Source organism: Boleophthalmus pectinirostris, unplaced genomic scaffold, assembly GCF_026225935.1.
Source record: "Boleophthalmus pectinirostris isolate CB_2022bp ecotype Guang Dong unplaced genomic scaffold, ASM2622593v1 HiC_scaffold_3, whole genome shotgun sequence".
NCBI lineage: Eukaryota > Metazoa > Chordata > Actinopteri > Gobiiformes > Gobiidae > Boleophthalmus > Boleophthalmus pectinirostris.
Window position 1 is genome coordinate 31,511,020 of NW_026571299.1, and position 21,678 is coordinate 31,532,697.

Consider the following 21,678-nt stretch of genomic DNA (forward strand, 5'->3'; position numbering starts at 1 on the left):
CTTCTAACTGCGTCTTGGTTGTTTACAGTGTTTAAAGGGCCCATATTATGTTTTGATCTATGTTATAATGTTGTTTCCTCATCAAAAACATACCTGGAGCTGTGTTTTGTTTCATTCACACGGGTATTTAGACTGAAACAGAAAACACTCTGTTCCACCTTGTGATGTCATGTGGTAATACAGAAAGTGCTCCACTGTGTTTTAAAACGCCATACACTTTCTAGGGTTGGGTATCATTAACAAGTTGCTAATACGATACATACCTCAATACATAGGCCATGATACGATACATATCTCGATACAGAGAGCTTTGAAATTCAATATGATATATTTCAGATCAATTCAATACAGTTCAGTTTTTAAAACCACTTCTTGTGCAAAGTGAATTTGAAACACGCCCAATTTAATTATCAAAACAGTGAAAATGTCAAATGTTTTGAGTTCCCTTTCTCTAAACAAGCAAAAAAACTGTAGCACTATAACAAAATAATTTTGCAAAATATACCAAAAAATACAGCAGCCCATGATATCAATACTGTATCACATTAAACAATAAAACATATCGATATTTTTGCACACCCCTAACACTTTCACTAGAATCATTTAAATGATTTCAGCTCTGGAAATGCCAGTCGCTACTGAACAAAATGTAAAAGGTAGCTCTTAACTTACTACATGACATCAAGGCAGAACATATTATTAATAAATAGTATAGTATTTTGTGTTTTGGAGATGTAATTATAAAAAGGGTTACTCAACACAAAACAAAAGATGTTATGTTTTGAGGAGGAAACAGCATTAGAACATGCTTTAAAAGTCACAAGCGTCATGTTTGCGTAATATAGGACCTTTGCGGTACTATATATGTTCCTCATGACAACACAACTTATCTTACATATATTTCATGAGTGACACCAACATTAATGTAATTTGCCTGTAGGGTTGTAAATCACTACTTTTGTCACCAGACTCACTTACGATGCAATGTTTGATGATATTGGACAACATGCAGCGGTGCAGTCATATTGGTCTGCCACATTAAGCTGATTCAACAACTTGCAAAATGAAATTACACAAGGTACAGGAAAGGCAGCTGAGGAATATACTGACAACATTTATATTTTAGAAGCAAAAACTATGGATTGTTCTTGTACTAAGAGCCAATTTAAGCCTGCAATGGTACACAGAATATATTGCATATATACAAACAATATTCCTGTGTTTTCATAATTTTCTCACATATTCCACATTACCTTATGCTGCGTGGGATGAAATGACATAATTAGCTCGTGACCAAACCTACACAGGATAAACAGAATGTGGGCAGGTGAGCCATATGTGAAACGCCTTGTATGCCCATGTATAATTTATTAGCCTTAAGTCCATTAAAATCCATGCCTGTCTATAGTTATTAGTGTATTAAATATCCACACTGCCATTTTGAGCCTATCACTGTCAGCCTCCGATGAATCAGCGCTCCCTGTGTCCTTGCTTCACACTTCTGCATGCGCTCGTACTCACTCGATAACAGTGTAACGCGTGAGCATCTTTGTTACATAATTAAGACAATGGAAGGAATGAAGCAGCAAGATCAGTGGTTTTCAAAGTAAAACTCACAAAGGAAAATGTTGGCTTTTCAAATACAATCAAAGGAGCAGGATGAAACCAGGACTTAGTGATGAAATTATACGAAAACAAGTTATACAATACTTTAGCAGGGACTCCATCAGGACTATTACAGAATAACATAAACCTAAATGATGAATCAGTATTGGACCAGGTTGAAGTCAGCGATAAGCAAGCCCCAAAATAGGTTAAAACCATGAATACTATGTAAACTCCTAATTCCATGGTTGCTTTCACACTTGAATTTGATTTGGTCCCATTCCTGCACTGGTATAGTTCAGTTTACGCTCCATGTTCTGACTGGACCGGACTACAGTGTGATTAAACCCATTCTAAAATGAACAATCCCCAAGAGAAATAGACCAATCATATATCAGTTGGCCGATATATGCACTTTCTGAGGTACATACATAATACACATAAAAGAAGAATACCGTATTTTTCGGACTATAAGTCGCCCTTTTTTCATTGTTTGGGTGGTCCTATAACTTATACTCCGGTGCAACTTATATATTAAAATTTTCACACTGTCAGCCATGAGAGGGCGCTCTAGACTTGTGTGTCAGCATCTTCTATTACTCCTGCATCATTATCACGTTACACTCTACTGCGCATGTCTCCTACAGAAAGAGCCTTTGTCCTGTCTGGTATCATGTCAGTCCATCATTACTTCTGTACCACTGAAAATTTTAAATTTAAACAAACTTATAAAGACAACTGAAAATATCCTGTCGGGATTCAGAAAAGCAGAAATAATTCTAACTGGACCTGATGCTGAGTCTGACGACAGCTACGCAGAAGAGGAAGCGGCGCTCTGTTTACCTCCAGAGATTGCGGAGTTGCTCAGGAGTGACACTGAGGATGAAGAATTCAGTGGATTTAGTGATTTGGAGTGAGATCGAGAGATTGGTAAACTTGTTCTGTTATGCTGTTTATGCTATAGTTATCTGAAGAACTGTTCATATGTCTGTTGTTCTCTGTTCTATTGTTATTACTATAACTTGCCTTTCAAGATGAAATGTCGGTTCCTGGTCTCTGATTTTTATAAAAAATTTCCTCCAAAACGTGTGACTTATAGTCTGGTGTGACCTATATATGTGTTTTCTTCTTGATTGCACATTTTTTGGCTGATGTGACTTATAGTCCGAAAAATACAGTACACATAAAAAGGTCTGTTTGAAAACTTTAATGCCAAGACACAACTGCACAAAACATGACTACACTGCTCTTCTATACATTTGTAGTAAAGAGGGGCTGTGGATGAATGCGGATGAATACCAGCAGAAATATTGGCCATCGGTTTCTTGGATTCTAAACAGGGATCTTCCATGAAAAAAAACATATTGATCTCTAATCCCTAAACCAGGTGTAAACAAAGACTGAAACTGCATGCACACCACATCAAAACTGAGACTAAACTGGAACTATATCTTGGTCTAAACCTGGTCAAAACAAGGTCAGTATACTACAGAACTATGTACATTACCTATACCACTGTGCTCGCATCTTATACCACAATTTCAAGACCACTGAACTACATTATTACATACTTCTTCACCAACCCCGGACTAAATTTCCCAACGGATCAATTTGTATCTGTGTAAAAGTGAAATGAAAGTGTTTGGTGCATGGTTGGTGCAGTGAGGCAGGGGCAGACTGCAGCAGAAATCTGAGACGTGCTTTCTCTTGTTCTTGTTCTCGGTCTGAAGCTGCAGCACAATAAAAATAAGCCCAGTGTGATCCGAGGACACGTGGACAGCCTCTCACCCTTGGACTCTGCACATGACATTTTAGCTGCAGCCGAATGGAGAGATGGAGAGATGGAGAGACAGAGACGAGAGGAGGACACGGGCCGCCGAGCTCTGCACAGACTTTGCATAACCTTTTCACACAGTGTTTTCTGGACACTCCCTGAATCTCTACCCAGACAGACTGCTGCTTCTCATGGTTCACTAGTTAAGGTCCAATATTACACAAAACCGACTCTTGTGAGCTTTAAGCCCTGTTGTGATGTTTTTACCTCTTTGAAAACGTACCTGGAGTTGTGTTTTTTTTATTCATTCACACGTCTGAATAATCCTTTATTATCAGTCTGTCTACATCTCCAAAGATCAAAATGAAAAAAAATACAACTCCAGATATGTTTGTGATGAGGAAACAACATTATACAATAGATCAGAAAATCCCTTTAAAAGTCTTGTGTCACATAATTGAGTTTCATAGCTTACGCGCAAAAACAAAATTTCAATTCCTTTCAGAAAACACAGGCATAGAAAAGCAAAGGAAGAGTGTGCAAAAGGTCCAGTCTATTTAAAATGTCAAAAATTGATCTTGTGAGCTTTAAGCCATGTTATAATGATTTTACCTTATCAAAAACATACCTGGACTTGTGTTTTATTTCATTTACAAATCTGTAACCCTTTATTATTAGTCCATCTATGTCTCAAATGCTCAGAATAAGTTAACATCTACCTTTTACCAATTGTGCAGTAGAGATTGGCAATTCCAGGGCTTGTGGTGGAAATTTTAGTATTGGGTGTTGTTCTTTCTGTTGTCCAAGTAAGTGTTAAAAGCCACACTATTCTTTGTCTTATCCTTTCTCTCACAGGAAGCCTCTATGTACCTTTGGGTTTGACATTTGAGACTCATTTACGTCTGATAGTTATGTCACATCTTCACTTGTACTCAGATTCTAATGTAAAGGTGTTACATTTCAATGTTAAGAAAGCCATATGGCAGTCAGACTGACCTAAATGCAAACTTTTCTTGGGAAGGGCTTGGACCTCAGAAAGTATCGAAGTGTTGTTACCCCACTGCTCTGGGCTCACTGCTGGCAGAAACTCTGTCCGTCAGTAGTGAGACTGTTTGTTACCAGTGCAAACGTAATAAACCAACCTAGACAGTCTTCTTGTATGTTCTGGTATTATTTTACAGATTTTCAGAATTTCCAGGACAGGCTGAAGTTATCCAAATGATTCTAGTAAAGGTGTTTTCTGGTTGAGAGAAGAACTTAGCCTAAATATGCAAGGTGTGCGTGTTAAACATGTGTAAATGAAACAAAATACAACTCCAGGTATGTTTTTGATGAGAAAACAACATTATAACATAGATGAGAAAATAGTGTAATATAGGCCCTTCATGTTTTTCAATCCGTGTAGTATTCGTTCATTTGTTTTTTTTAATATAAAACCAAAAATAAGAAAACAAAACAAAAAAAACCCAACAGTTTTCTTCATTATTTGTCTTCAAAACCAAAATGAAAAAGTGGATAACGATTTGTTTTTTCATTTTTCGATTTGGTGATTAAATGAATAATGGAAAAAATGAATAATGGCCGTTTCCTGTTTTCGTGACTTAAACTGCGATGCCAGAGTGAACCAGGACTAAAACAGGACTAAACCAGAATTGAACTAGGACTAAACCAGGTCTCAATCCTGGTCTCAGTCCTGGTCTCATTCCCGGTTCTAGTTTGGTTCACTGAGACTAGAACTGAGATCGGTTTAGAGCTATTTTAGTCCTGTTTTAGTCCTGTTTTAGTCCTGGTTCAGTCCTGGCTCAGTCCTGGCTCAGTCCTGGCTAAATCCTGGTTCAGTCCTGGCTCAGTCCTGGCTCAGTCCTGGCTCAGTCCTGGTTCAGTCCTGGTTCAGTCCTGGTTAAGTCCTGGTTCAGTCCTGGCTCAGTCCTGGCTCAGTCCTGGCTCAGTCCTGGCTCAGTCCTGGTTCAGTCCTGGTTCAGTCCTGGTTCAGTCCTGGCTCAGTCCTGGCTCAGTCCTGGCTCAGTCCTGGCTCAGTCCTGGTTCAGTCCTGGTTCAGTCCTGGTTCAGTCCTGAAACACCAAATCAAAAAATGAAAAAACTAATCATTATCCATTTTGAACTTGCTCTGTTCTGTCCAGTTTTAAGTAATCTGTACGCAAATATAATAGAATTGCAAACTGTCGATATTAAATTTAGGACATGGGAATGGTTGGATCACAAAGGGCAATTGATATAAATGAACCAGTCAATAACACTTAAAAGACAAATCATTCCTCAGTATTTGTAATTTGAAAATGAACTTGTTCTGATCTATTCTGATTACATATACATGCATAAGATGAATGATGTGTTGACAGAAGAGTCCAAAAGGTGTTTCTTGTATAACAGACTGTATCCCCTCCCAGAGCCAGAGCCTGACAGTGGAGCAGCACAGGATGCACATTCCCCCTGGGGCTCAACCTCCTCTGACAGACCCTCCTCTGACAGACCCTCCTCACACACGGACTGGGAAACTCTACAGACATAATGAAATCTGGTGGTACATACAGGAAGTGCTGGAGGGGCTCTGAACAAGGCAGCCAGAGGGTCCAAGAGGAGCAAACACAACACTATGATTTCGACAAAGTAATGGACAAGACATGGGATTAGACGGGATAGGGAGAGGGGAGAGTGTTTGTGTGTGGGGGAGCCAGAAGATGGTCCATGAAGGCTTGATCAGAAAACAATGGTTCTCTGTAGGCCTATCTTCACAATAATGGTGAAGTCCTGAGATGAAATTACATTCATTTAAGTAATTTTTGCCTAATTTATTTCTTTAAAAGGAAATAAATAATACCACCAGGCTGATAAAACAGTGGAATTTTATTATTTTTTAATTGGTGGATCAGAAAGCACTACAGAACATTGTTAATTAGATTAAATTGAATTAATAATGATTTTAAAAATATACATATATTAGTTATGTAATTCTAGATCATAGTTAAAGGGGCACTGAGCAACTTTTCTGTTCCATGTTATGACATTAAGCATATCCATCTCATATTTATTCATTGCCTGTGTTTCTTTTGCTTAGAAATACAATAATTCCTTCTGTAAAAAGGGTAGACTCTGCACAGATCTGAATTGTAATGTGGTGTATTGGTCTAACCTGCTTGTCTCCCTTGTGATAGATAGGCTTAATCTATACTGTGGAACATTCTAGACAAAGGAATAACATTTTCATAGAGATAAGCAGGTGGTGGACTCTCCGTTTGAAATATTACACAGTGCAAGTTATGTTAACACAGTTTGTTTTTTTGTGTTTGTGTTTGTGTGTGTGTGTGGTTTTTTTCCCCTGAACTGACAATCTTATTTCATTAGAATCCTCTTTTGATAAATCAGGGAACTTATAGACCATCTCTGGACAAACTGACAGTCATATTATTAACCACATAATGTAAGAAATTACATGCATGCATTGATCTTACAAGCTTCAGTCTACTACTAGCTTTATATCTTTCAAAAACATGTGAGTAGTAACTACAGCCAAAAGTCGAAGTACAAGTTTCTGCAGAACATTGCAGTCAACCATTTTAGACCACAGAAATACCAGCTTCAGTACACTTCCTTTTAACTGTTTGCCCTTCCACTGAACACATGAAATATTTAACCACATTCTCACTCTGCTTCCCGCAGCCTTAGAAACTAACCAAGCCTTACCAAGTCTAACCAAGCCTAACCTAACCAGGCCAGACTCTTGGGTCAGCCCGTGTCTCCTGTGATTTCACTCACCCAGACCGGCCTGTTGTTGGAGGAAGGTCACTGTGGTCTGAGTGACAAAGTGTAAGGAGGAGATGACGTTTGCATGCCCTTATCTCACGGGGTCTGGGTTAGTGCTCTGAGCTCTCACACTTTTCAATACGAGTCCTGCATCATACTGCTTCTCAACTTGTCAATAGATGCAATCTATATATGAAAGCCCAAACAATATTTTTAGGTCAGTATTTATCGTGATTTGCGTAGATTTTCTTTGCTTTACTGGAAAATGTTTGGTTATTTTTTTTACTATATGATGTGTAGTAAAAAGTTGAATTAATCACTTCTATGACTCATTACAGATGCAAACTAAGAATTAAAGTGTTTCACTCTGCTGTTTTTTTATTGCAGCTCATCGCATTTTTAACAATATTGTGGATTTAAAAAAGTTTTTGTGTTATATATCTGCTCTTGATTATTGTGTCCGTGGCATAAATTAGTTACAATATTATAATTTCTCATCTGTATTTACTTGAGCAATATATCGCACGTCAAATTTGGTTATTGTGAGAAGCCAACACATTCAGATATTCATCCAAAAAGTCGATATGGAAACTTGCATTCCAGTTAGAGAGACATTGCCAAAAAGGAATACCTCAAAATATGTTTTTTCATGCAATATTTTAGCGATACGTCAGAAATATGGCAAAATATGCTTTTAAACATGGTTGAATAAGTGGACAGATTATCAAAAAGGCAATAATATTAAATGTGATTTTGAGGAAAAGCTAAATTTGAATATCACGTATATTGTTTAGAATATAAAATTAAAAAAAGCATATGTTGCAATCTTCAAGCAATAATATAAAGTGATATTTCTCTACTTTTGTATTACAGTTTGTCTGATACATTGAAGGACACGTTTTAAATGTAGGATTAAGGAATTATTGTTGGCCTAGCCGTAATTTCACGAAGTGTGTATATTCATCTTCAAATGAGTCTGAAAATCTGTGTTTTTGCAGTTTGCCAGCACAGTGAGCGTGCCATGTTTGACGTCATTCGTGGAAAGAGAGTGTTATAGATTAAAAATACTATATATACATCTTGTCTGGTGAATACAGGTCTTTCAAATGCTAAACTGGTATTTAGCATTTTCTATGAGCCAGATTCATAATGACATAAGGATATCAGTGGTAAACATACAGGGGGTGAGATGCAGCTATTCTGAGAGCGCCACCTGTTTACACACCCCATAAACCAACCCAAAATAACCAAACAGAAGCCACGGTGGAACACGGTACAGAGGCAGAGAATATAGAATCTAGAAGAGAGGAAGGTGCACAACAACAAAAAGCGGTTAGATTAGCATATAGTAGCTAGCAGAGGTAGAAAAGTACAGGCCCGAAATGTACACAAGTTACTGCAAAAAGCGTAGACGGGGGAAGGATCTGGGGGGAGAAAATAATTTCATTTTGGGTTATGCCATTTATATTTAATACAGCAAAATATGTCTGCAATGTACTCTTTTTCTTGTTTAAATGTCTAAAAGGCATAGGCAGTCTCATCCAGAAGTATATTTCAAAGATGAACCGTCACAGCAGACTGAATGTGGAGGGTAATTCAACTTTTATGAGTTTTTGACTTTATTATGAAGTTTTTTTCCTCACAAACATACTCACAGCAGATGCACTGATATAAAGCAACCTCCTTACTGACAACCACAATCAAACAGGTTACACAGAAAATAATCAGAATGAGACCACGGTGCAGTCATCTCAGTTTCACTTACTATATATACGATAAATCATTGTTTTCTGTTGCAAACCAGGAAGTAACTAGCATTACTGTTAACCACTTTGATAACAACTGGCATAACAACTGGGAAGTTGTGAAAAGTGCTTCTGAACTCAGTGTGAATAATTAGCATGGGAATGTGCTAAGGAAGTCAGGAAAATGGTAAGATAGCTGCAAAAGAAAAAAAAAAAAAAAACAGGTCTATGTTCTATGTTTTTAAAATCATCAAAACGGCAAAAAGTACTTTTGTGGCATATTTTACTAAATTACTTTGTGACAGTGCTACAGTTTTGCTGCTTGTTTAGTAGAAGAAAACTCATTTATGCAACACATTTGACATTTTCACTGTTGTGATGATTTAAATGGTTGTGTTTCATATGAACTTTACACAAGAAGTGGTTTAACAAAGACTTTTAGTATCACAGCCATAATTTAGCCTTTATTTTTTATTAAACCATATCGAATTGATTCGGAATATATTGTATCGAATCAAAAGTGCACTGTATCGAGATATGTATCATAGAGCCCTGCACTTGCACAGGTTCCCAACGCAAAACTGTGGAGCGTGGGACACATTTTGAAAGCCCCTTGAAGGCGCAGGTGGGAGCAGGACTGGAAAATGCAGGAGCAGGCGAGTGGGATGGTAAACTGAAGTCCCACAAACTAAATATTAGTGTAAAATAAAATACGCAAATGATTAATGTATGCTTATTACACATAATCTCTGCTGTTATTTGGCATTAATAAAAACTTTTTTTAAGCAGCCTAAATTTGCAGATGTGGTTTAATCTCGTGCACATTTTAGAGAATTCCTTTACGCTTCTCCGTGTTTGATAGAGTTTAAGAAAGCGAACGTCCCCATCTTGCGGGTGGGAGAGGGACAAAATATCACAGATGCAGGCTGGAGCAGGAATGAAAAGACTATCCCGCACAGATCTCTAATGTATCATATCGTGGCCTATGTATCGAGGTATGTTTCGTATCAGCAACTTCTTAATGATACCCAGCCCTACTAGCCACCATTGCACTGACTGATCAGAACTGATCTTGCACATTTCTGTTGTCACACATTGGATGGTATTAGGGGAATTATTCAGGAAGTAGTGCAAAAATCATTTTTGGCCACATGCGCCGATGAGCCTGAGCCACTGGAACCAAATGCATGCCATCTTTGGTTCATCTTTCAGATCTGATTATACATCCATGGTTCTTCCTCATATGATGTACTGACCCCTGAAATCACGTCCTGACCTCCTGTGGGGTCAACATATAGATAGAGTGTGATTCACAGGTTAACACTGCAGCAGAGGGCAGGACAGTGATGTACCCTCCTCTGGATGTGTGTGTGTGTGTATGTGTGTCTGTGAGTGTGGAAGGGACGGGCTCTCACTCAGGACAAGGCACAGTCATAAACAGATCTGAATCACTCTGAAGGGCGCAGCACGGTCACCTCGTACTCGCATATGCCTCTGCTAATGCTACGGACAACAGCTGTGATATTTGCACAAACAACTGAAATGCTTGGGCTGGGTATTTACAAAACAATACAGAAAAGAACCCACAGTACAATATACCTACGCATCCTGATAGTGTTAATGAAAAACTCTTCAGTAAACAATACAATGTACATTTGCTGTTCTTATGACTGTCTACTTTTGATTCTATGTTTTAGAACTGTTCAATGTTATAATCATGACATTTATTTCTACAAAAAATGACACTATGTAACCTTATTTCCATGGGGATTAGAGGTAACAGTATATGTATTCGTGCCGAACTGTTTTGGTATAGAACATTTGGTTCGGTGCAGGGCAGTGCATGAGTGAGTTCATTCAGTTTGTGTGTGTTTACATTCTGCCACTACATGTGCAGCTACACAGAAAGCTCGGCTCTTTAATATTCAGCAGGGAACTTGTCTGTGATTGGAGTGGCAGTGTTTCCCACAGAGCTTTATAGTTAGGGCGGCCACCTTGACAACAATTGCCCCCCGCCTTGACTACATCCCTCTGAACCACATGAATCCTCGCAAAAGTACGGTTGTTGCGCCCCTTTCCTCATTTTCGCCGGCACAGAATCTTATTTAACTTATTAGTATTAACAAACAGCACTTTGCATTTATTTTATTGTTGTAATGTTAAGACAAATTGTTGGTTAAATAAAACACAAATAAACAATAAGCAAAATGGTTTTGCTTTTTGTTCCCAGATTGTACAGAAAATGAACCGAACCGTGACGTCAAAACCGAGTTATGTACCGAATCATCATTTTTGTGTATCGTTACAACCCTAATGGGGATGTTACTGCTTTGCCTGACTGGAACAGAAAACAACCATGCAGCTAAAGATAAGTCTAATGCCATACTATGGAACATTCCAGGCAAAGGGACACATCTCCATGGAGACAAGCAGGTGGCAGACCCTCCATCAGGAAAGTTACATAGTAGACCATACATAAGATATAGGATACACAACAACATCAAGGAGTCCACACATAGAAACCAGGCCGTGGCTAATGGCTACATGCTAAAGTGCCTTCACAATAACAGCACTGAAATGTATGGATCCATCTGAGCGTGCTTTAACACACGGACCATTGAGGTTTCTATAGGAGGACAGGAACAGGCCTGCACTGTCTATTCATCATGCTATCTTTTCTCAATCCAAACAGCGCTATGTTACATCACCCTATCTACCTACACTTAGCCTTAGTGCTGAAGAGGTCAGGCAGAAGGAACGGACAGAGGGCCCCAGGCGTGAATGGCTAATATAATGTAGTTTATTCATGTCCACATTTACACTGCTGCTGCTGCTAACTTGGACACCGTGGTCATAGAAAAACAAAGAGATAGTTCAAGTGTTGTTTACGCTGGTTTGTGTATTCTTGTGCCTGTGGTAAATATAGAGACCTTGAGCAATTCCTCCACATATGCAATTGCACAATACATGCTATAGTGGGCTAGAATCAGCCAGGGCTAAAATAAGTCGTTCTGTAGGAACAAAACAAAATGGATTATATAAACTAGGAATGAGAATGGTACAGTAGGTTAAGTGCAGCTACTAAGTGCATACTGTTGTTGTGTCCTTGGGCAAGACACTTAACCCACATTGCCTACTCCATTCATAAATGTGGTTGGTTGCAGCAAGAGAGGAATTAAGCATTTAAATGTGACAAATAACATGGACTCACAGCTTTAATACAGGCACGCAGCGAGCAACTCACTGGCCGGTTATATAATTATTCATAGTTATCACAGTTATTACAACAGGACATACAAATGAGAAACACTGTTATCTATTTCTATTATATTGTGAAATCTGGAATCACCATCAGTTATTTTAACATTTTATAGTAACAGTTGCTAGGAGTAATATCACGATTTTAAAAATATAACACTGAAGTCCATGTTTCACTTACATTCACAGTACCTAATCAATCACTGTTCTTTAAGTATGTATCTGAATGAATATCTGAAGTTAATGTGACATAAACAACCAGAGCAAAAAGCACTGTACATTTTAGCTATTACAGTATTGATTCACACTTTTTTTTTTACCTGTGATTAATTTGTGACCGTATAATCAAGGATATTTACCAAAATAATCTTGGCATTCAATCAATTAGAAGGATTGGAAATGAATAAAAATTACCCTGGTGTTAGTCTCAGCATCAATCACCCAGCCCTTTGCAGATGTCTAGGTAAAGAGCTAGTAAAGACTGTATAAATGGGCATAGCTAACCCGCTAGGAAGTGAGCATGGGGGGTGGCTCCAGCTCCATCGACTCTGGCTTCAATTAACTTTGTACTGAAAAATTGTAACTCCCTTGTCTGTAACTACTCCAGTGAGCCTCATCATTTTGGTCTTAAAATGTTCGTATTACCCCGCTCTACGGTCTACACAATCCTGTTCTTTTTAGTGACGCATTGATCCAGCTCTTTTTTGTTCCCATACAGATTTTTTTTTTTTTTACTTATTTATCATATAGAGTCACTACAGAACAACTTTAAAACAAATACATACATGAATAAAAGCCAACACTGTCCAGTAAATCGTCTTATTACACAAATGGGATACTGGCTGAACTGATATCTTGGAGGCCAATATCATTCTGATCCATCAAAATTTTCAGTATCACCATCGATATCTGATACCAGCGTATTGGTGCATCCCTAATTTTTATTTCTCTGTTTTGTCCGTAAAGAAATTTGATTCTTAATATGTTACTTGGCTCCAACTTCGCTATTATCAATGATCAATAAATCAATTAGTCTTCCTGATATCCTGGCTAACAAGAAGGATGGGAGTTAATAAATAGCGTTTTATTACTTTACTATTGGCCTGACCCAGCCCTTTCTGCCGTGCATGCAGGTAAATGTTTTGATGTTTGTGCTATCCCAATGCCCAGGTGTTACGGAGCTCCATCTGTTACATTAGCACTGTAAACATGTAAGCCTGCAGGGGGCGAGTGTAGGACAGAGATGTGAAAGAGCAGCCTTCTTCTTCTGGGATTTAAATGCGTGTTGTTACCTGTGGTGTCTCCTAAACATTGGGATATTTATGGACTCTTCTCCTGCAGCGTGCCCTTGATCTCAGTAAACACTGTACTAGTAACCACAGTTTCATTGTAGATAGTCTATGGTAGAGGGAAGAGAAATATCCCAAAAATTACAAAATTGCAATTGTCGTTTTGGAAATATGTTAAATTAGAATAATGATTAGAAAGATGAGCGTGTCAGTGGGTCAGTCAGGTATCAGGTGCTCCTGAGCAAAGAGAAAAATTCAATTCAATTAAAAAGTTCTTTAATGTAACTAATTAACTAGATTTTTCCCTTTGCATGCTAAATTAGAAAATTGAGTGTATCGCCTATATTTTAAATTATTCTAAATGACCTCAAAAAAGAGAGAGAAATGTCTAGTGTGATCTCCCAAACAATGGTATAAAGTAATATTTCTGCAATTTTGTGGTTAAATTTAAGGTCGATTCATGTTTTGGGCTAAATGTTAATCTTATTTATAGGCACAATTTAACACATTCTTGATGTATTGTGAAAATATTGTCAGACTAATGTTTTCGAAATAATGTAAAAAATGTCAAGATATTCATTTTTTATAATATTCTAGTTTACAGAATATGGTATAGTCTAAATGTAATTGATTCAGTCTCAATTTAATGGTGTACTGTGTAACTTTTCTATTTTCTATCTTCATGGAGACCAAACCAGGCCGTTACTGGTGAGCTCTGTGGAGTGTCAACCCCACTCAGAGTCAGAATGCCTGGTTTTCTAGGCATCTTTGAGCTACAAAACCACCTGTAACCTGGCTGACCTGTAAACTGTTACTGAATAAATGTATGGTTAATCTATTTAATGTCATACCGCGGGACATTCAAAGCAGAGCAATGACATATCCATAGAAACAAGCAGGTGATGGACCAAAAAGTTACACAGTGTACCTTTAATATGTTTTTAAAATGATGCTGTTTCTCTTTCAAGGAAGCAAAATTTGTTTCATTTATTTTAAAGGCCCATTTTCAATTTTGGTGATAGATTGGTGGTAGATTTCCCCATAATTTTGACTCATCTGTAATCTCTGATAGGAAAAAAAATTACCAATATCTTAAAATTTAATAGAACAAATTAGCTAATATCAGTTCTCATGGCTTTCTCCTCACTTTGTACTACTAAAAGTTAGACAAGACCCTTCTGGTCTAATTTAGTCACAAACATGCATTATATAGTATCCCTGTAGATGCTTTTGTACACAGGGTCCTCTGCCTCCCACAGAGTCATCCATCTGCTTCACAGTCTGCTTTGGTTTTCCCTGCGCCCAGGAAACCTATCAAGTCTGACATGGCATTTAGTTACCTGCCTTCACAAACAAAAAGAGGAAATGGTTTAGTAATAGGTTAAAATACCGCTATATATACTGCAATAATGGTATATATATTTTTGTCATAGCCATGGCACTGCACTACCACATGGAAAGCGGGAAAACATGAGCACAAGTACAGTAATAAACTTAAAAAGGGATTATGTCAAATCAACTTACAGGAGCTTTTAACTAAGTTATAACTGTGTTCCTTCACTAATAGTTTATTCAAAGTTGCATTTGGATTGAATCATGTATTCTCCTGCATTCAAGGCTTGACTTCTCAATAATTTTCACTGCTAAATTCCCACTGCTTTGTACTGTACATTTCTATTCGAGTTCTACTTATATGTAGAGTTATGTAGCCTTTTTTAAATATAAAAACACATGAATGCAAAAAACAGTTCATTTAAAATTTAAATATTGATCAAAACAACTTAATAATAATAATAATAAAAACAGGTCCAACTTCGGGTATAAACTGCTCCTTAACCCTCTCCAGGCAGGCGTTGCAGATTTGCAACAGCTAAATTCCAATGACCTACTCACTCCACATCCATATTATATGAGCTTTTTTTTACTCAGGAGCCTTTTCTCCCATCCATGCTGATAAACGTGGGTGATGCAGACTGTGCAAGAATGGCAACATGCAAACGGCCTGCCAGAAGTGCAAAATACTTTTTTTTTTTTTTTTACAAAGGATAAAAAAGTCAGAATTGTATATTACTACCCCATATTATAATTTTCCCCAAATATCAGATTTTTCCTGATACTAAAACTTAATTTGAGCCTGAGAGGGTTAACCCAGTGTCACTCTATACGTTATTACAGCTGCAGTTCAGATTTGCGATTTGGACAAATTTTAAGACAAAATCAATACAAAATGTACAATAGACCGCAACAGCAAACATTTCTTTCAACTCCTCCAGTCACAGCTCTTAAAAGTGTCTGTAAACAGAGTGGTGTTTTCATGTCTCTTGTATTTACATGGATGACAACAGGCCCCTCAGACAGTCTGACAGCTCACACGTGTCTTCTCCAAAAGTCACGGCTAAATCTGTCCTCACACTTACACTGCTGTCGCCATTATTCAGATGTTTGTAGTCCCTGTGTTACTGTGTGTCATGGTAAAAACAGACAAGCCTTTACTGCTCCACATCAACACTATACTGCCATAAAGACTAGTAGAACTGCAAGTCACAACAACAAAAAAAACAATAGAGTTCAGGATTGTGTCGGCATATCTTAGAAATGTATATTAAACCAATAGAGATTTTAAGATAGTAAATATTTAACCTGGTGTTCAATCAAAAATAATCCAACATTATAGTGTAATGAATACATTTGCACTTTGTCACTTTTAGACATACAATTCTGATCCTCTATGCAATGTTCAGCAATGGAGCTCAACAATGACCACTAGGAATGTGACAATAACTGAAACTGTGATGTCGTATCTCGCAATAATATCATGGACCATCACAATATATCAATTTACATGTCTCTTCACTTTAATAAATAAATTATTAATAGTTATGGTGCCGCAATGGTGCTAAAATGGTGCTAAAACAGTGCTAAAAAAAAAAGCAGAGGGAACTACATAGACCATGATACTTTGCTCCGTTTCAGTGCAGGCTACATGAAGAAATAATTGTTATAAGCACTTTTTGTCTTAGTTCTTTGGATTAAGTCTTAAATCTTAAGTCAAGGCATTTTAGAGAAAAAGTAGCATATTTTGTTAGCGTCCACAAAATATCGCAATAAATATCATACCATGAGATGTATATCATGAAAATATTGAACTGAGAGATTTGGATATTGTTACATTCCAAGTCTGAAGCTTTTTCAGGGTTAATCAGCCATGTGACCACACTTTGACTACAAGCCCTATAATTTTATTAAGTTATGAAAACATTTCACTTCCATTTTAAATGTGCTTTTTGGACTTAAAACAACTGTGTTATGGATATTAGTTACCATGCAGCTGATTAGCAATTGAAATATCTTTGAATTTTTTATATTTTAATTAGAGCCCGACCGATATGGATTTTGCTGTGGCCGATATGAAACCAATATAATGGAAGTTGGAGCTGCCGATAGCCGATATAATCACCGATATATTTAGTGATGTAAGAATTCACTGTAAATGTTGAATTCTTTAAAAAACTTAGGTTTGGCTCTGGTGGATTTTAAATTGGGTTTATTATTATTTTATTATTTATTGTTATTCTGCCTCTTTACATCATATCTACAGACAGTAGGTTGACTTAATGGCATTTTTGCATCACATTCTAGACACTAGTGATGGGTATTCCAGTTCTTTTTAGAGAACCGGCTCTTTTGGCTCGGCTCACTAAAAGCTGCTGGTTCTTTTGGCTCCCAAGTGGCTCTTCAGATTGTTTTGTTGCAAGCAGGACTAAAGCACGTCTAAAGCAGGACTGAATCAGGACTGAACCAGGTCTAAACCAGGACTGAAAAAGGACTAAACCGGGACTTATTTATTTTATGCTAAACTACAGTCAAATATGCTCGTTTTTTTATTTTATTTTTTTAAATCCTATGTACACGCAAATTTCTCAAAGTTTCGTTTTTAGCCGCTGTCAAACCACGAATCACGCGGCGTGAAGAGAAAAAAAGTGAGAGAAAGAGAAAACACGGCTCCCAATAAGGATCAGGCTCCCGTCGTTCCCTTTAAAGAGCCGGTTCTAAGAGTCATTTCGTTCGCGCGCGCCGCGGTAATTAATTATATGCGCAAATGTCATAATTCACACGTCTATTCACAGCTCATTTACACATCAATGCAGGTCCAGTAGTAAATATACGGCCAATATAGTCACTTTAGAACAGACCAATAGAAAACAGTCTGTTTATGTGCGGGAGCTACAGCAGCTAACCCATAACAAATGACAGAAACTAGCTTCAAAGTCGACATATTTCCAACACTCACCGCTCACACAGGCTCCTCCTCACATCACAAATCTGCACTAATAAATGTCCTTTTAATCCAGACTCAAACCGATTGTCCGTAAAAAGAATATCATCTCAGTGTTTGGATCTGTGTCTGCAGGTGTAAACAAACACATGTGAGTGACGCGACTCTGTGGTGTGTTCAGGGACAGTATGGACACACACAGACAAATGACTCCGTAGATAAATACTGATGTGGAGCCACATATTAGGACATTTATCTGTCTGTAAATTGGATTAAATGAACAGAATGTAGAGAGTCTAAGCTTTATAACGAGGTATAACATGCCCACGTGAAATATCGGCCCCTATCAGCAAGCCGATATGCCTAAAGTTGCCCATATCGGCCGATAATATCGGCCAACCGATATATCGGTCGGGCTCTAATTTTAATATTTCAATAAGGGAAAAATTAATGGAAAATTTACTTCCAAATCCAGAGCAAGGGAGCAGTCATTGTTGAGTTCCATAACTAATGTGAATATGCTATGACAATACAATAAAATCACGATAATACAATATAAAGCATCAAGTGAGTCAGCCTAAACCATTTCAAAGCAATGTATTAAATATAGAAGACATGAGCATGAGGCACTCTAATAGCATAGCCTGCACTAGGCTTCCATAGATCAGAACACATTCTAAGCAAATGTATGAGTCAATGTGAGGCATATATGATATACCTGTAATCAACAATTTGAAAGTAACACATTACGGTTCTATTCCATTTCCTGAAACTGTATTCAACCTGAAAGCAAGAAGTAAGTATGTAGTTTGTCTGCATTGGTGTAAAAGATGTAACTACTTCATTTAAATAATGATAGGAAGTTATACATATTTTCTTTTTATTATGAATTGTAACTTTTGGAAATTAAAATGACTTCAAGAAAAGTAGCTGACAAAGTATGCTGCAATGTGGATACAAATAAATTTACTGTACTTCAGTCTAAACCTCAACTATTTTTTTTAAACAGATTTTCCTTCAGCATTTTAGACATGTAATATAATAATTACATTTTCCATCTCTTTACTGGTGCCTTACAGTGTGCATTGTTCAGCCTTAGTATCCAGCTTTAAGTGGTTCAAATGTAGACGTTAACATGGATATTAAGCAAGAAGATTGTACATTAGATATTAGATTAGTGTATCAGTGGGACTGCTAAACTAAGATGCTTTGGAGATTAAGTTCAATATGGGCAAGTACAGAGGAGATCAGATGAGTAAATATGGGTGGATACTAAGATAAAAGTTGCCAGATAGGAGGCAGGAGGTCGAGACGAAGGTCAAAGAGGAGATGAAGTTAGCTGGAGTTAGGAAAGAGGAGGCAGAGGATCAGATTACAAAACAGATTGACACTGTAGTGCTGCTCAATACCCAATTTACCTACAGACTAGGAAAACCAATAATCAACTCTTCCATTAAATAACTTTTAAAGATAAAAATACTACAACACAGCCCTCTCGCCATTATCAAAGAGCAGGTTCCCGTCTTCGATTCTTCCTCCATGTTGTTCCATTGTGGGTTTGAGCCGAGAACACTCAGGCGCAGCGAATGGCCATTTTAAATCTCTCTTAGGGCTGAGAGATAAGCTTTTTATTAGCCAACCAGCGCATTACCCAGGCCTGTACAGGAGTATTCAGGGACGATTTTCTCAATTAGAGTGATTTATAAAGTTCAGAGGAGTACAATGTAAGCTACCTGGCAGCAATATGTAATTTACATTGATCTGTAAAGATTGATCAGTATTATCCCAAAGAGTCTGTTCCTCTGAAAGATAAACAGGAATTTGACAAACATTGAGTAAACAGGAATACATGGAAGATATATGAAAAGAAAAAAATAATATCAAAAAAGGTAATCAGGGTATCCTCAGGTTTGACGACCCCAAATTTAAAACTTTTTAAAGACCTTTTTAGGACCACTTCAGTGAAAATTAAGACCAACATCGCACGCATTATGTGGGCAAAAAACTCCAGATCCAATTCTAATAATGACCATCCAACTACGGTATTACATCTAGAATCAAAGAGCCAGTGTGGATTTAACCTTCACTTCCCCCATGATCCATCCAACGTCTTCCTCCATACTCCAAATTAGCCGTTCATTTTATTTTTTTCCCCTCCATTTAACATTGCACTGCAGACCGGTTGAGTATACAGAAAAATAGGCAAATGAAATTTAAGACATTTGTGAAACAAATAAAACTTGGACAATGTAATTTAAGACTTTTTAAGGCCTTAATTTAGGAACATGAAATTTAAGACCTTTTTAAGACTTTTAAGACCCTGCGGCTACCCTGGGTAATTGTTAAGATGTTTCTCCTCATCAGTTTACAAGATTAATAAATTAATAATAACAAAAAGTTAGGTGTACTGTGTAACTTTTCTGGTGGAGGGTTTCCATGGAGATGTTATTATTTGTATGGAATGTCGAAGTATGGCATTAATGTATCAATCTTGCATTTACTCAATAACATGAGTTTTAATGACCTAAAAACTTGTATTCTAAATGCGAAAGGGCTCACCTCTCCACAAATCTGACATCCGTAGAGATAAATGTAATGCCATACTGTGGAACATTTCAGCAATATTTCCATGGAGAGAAGGAGGTGAAGTTACATACTGAACTGCTGCAACAATTAATCTGAATAACCACAACTAATCAACTGTTATATGATTGTTATAGTCTTTTTCTGGACTAAAAAAGACTAAAACATTACACTATTCATAAATATTTGCATATTTTTTCTCTAGCTGCATATTGTAATCTCTAAATCTATCTCTAAATCTGGTTAAAATTGTATTATAAAAATTGTAACATACAATAGAACTAACTGCTTGACCAGCTGATGAATTGAAAAAAAAAAATCCCTGAGTTGGCTACTAAAATAATATTACTTAACATACTAATTTTAATGATATATGTATGTGTGAGTCTTGTATTTGCTACCGGACAACCTCCATTTCCAATACACTATCTTTAGTTGCAGCCGTATTAACTTGTCTATTAAACCACAATACACTGCCGTTGAGCTTCACTGCACTACATTACACAGAGTCCATGCAGCACTGGAGAAAACCCCGTCCATTAAAATCACATTACACTGGACCTCCCTCACTGTGGCTAAGCTGCAGCTGTCTATCTGCTTACAGACGCTTAGCTAAACTATTAAAGACCATAGCGCCGGAGTAGTCTAGGAAAACAGGCCTGAGCAAGTTATCTTTCCACAGTGTATTTGCAATTATACAGCAATCTGTTCATAAATCAATTACTGCAGTTACATTCCGGATAACAAGATGTACAATGTGCAATAAGTGTGAAATATGTCCATGAACAGAGAGTTTAAACTGGAAGGAAGAATATAAGACAATAAAATACAATACGGACTTTTGCAGGTTTGTTTGCAACTCCGTTTTTCACAGTCCATTACAGTTAGTTCTTGGCAAGCCGAGAAGTTTTACTTTACTTTTAAGAGAGGAAAGGCCAAAAGAACAACTGAACTGTCTATTTCAGGGGTCTCCGCTCCACCGCTAAAATTAGTAGCTCTTTGGCATTTTATTTTTGTAAAGGTAGCTCACCGGAAAAAAAATCTTTTTTCATTTCTTTATGTGTACATAAAAGTAGCCTACAAAATCAAACCCCAACAGTGCTTTCACAAGGAGGTGATTATGAATTCTGTATCATGTATAAAAACTGAGGAAAGGCATTTATTGTGTTTTTAATGTAAACTATTTCACTCACTTTTCACTAGGTATTTTTGTCACATTGTTGGACTATTGATAAATTTGATAAATTTTTTAAAACATATTTAAAAAAAAAAAAAAGCTTACAACATTCTTTTCCTGAACCAAAACAATAGACTTTTAACAGCAAAATTTCACCCTTCAAAGTCTGGACTCTGACAAAAAACACACATATACTTTTACTGACAGAG

The 21,678-nt window shown here is 37.2% G+C and overlaps 1 protein-coding gene across 4 annotated transcripts in view; it reads right to left on the minus strand.

Moving 5' to 3' along the window:
- The window catches only part of kcnab2a (potassium voltage-gated channel subfamily A regulatory beta subunit 2a), a 149,783-nt gene that overhangs the window by 113,143 nt on the left and 14,962 nt on the right, over positions 1–21,678 (minus strand). Inside the window, exon 3 of one of the 4 annotated variants that reach the window (XM_055160199.1) lies at positions 2,395–2,481. The exons of the other annotated variants lie outside the window; for them this stretch is intronic. The gene's annotated coding sequence lies outside the window, so the exon portion shown is untranslated. The remainder of the gene's footprint in view (positions 1–2,394; positions 2,482–21,678) is intronic. 4 annotated transcript variants of the gene reach the window in all.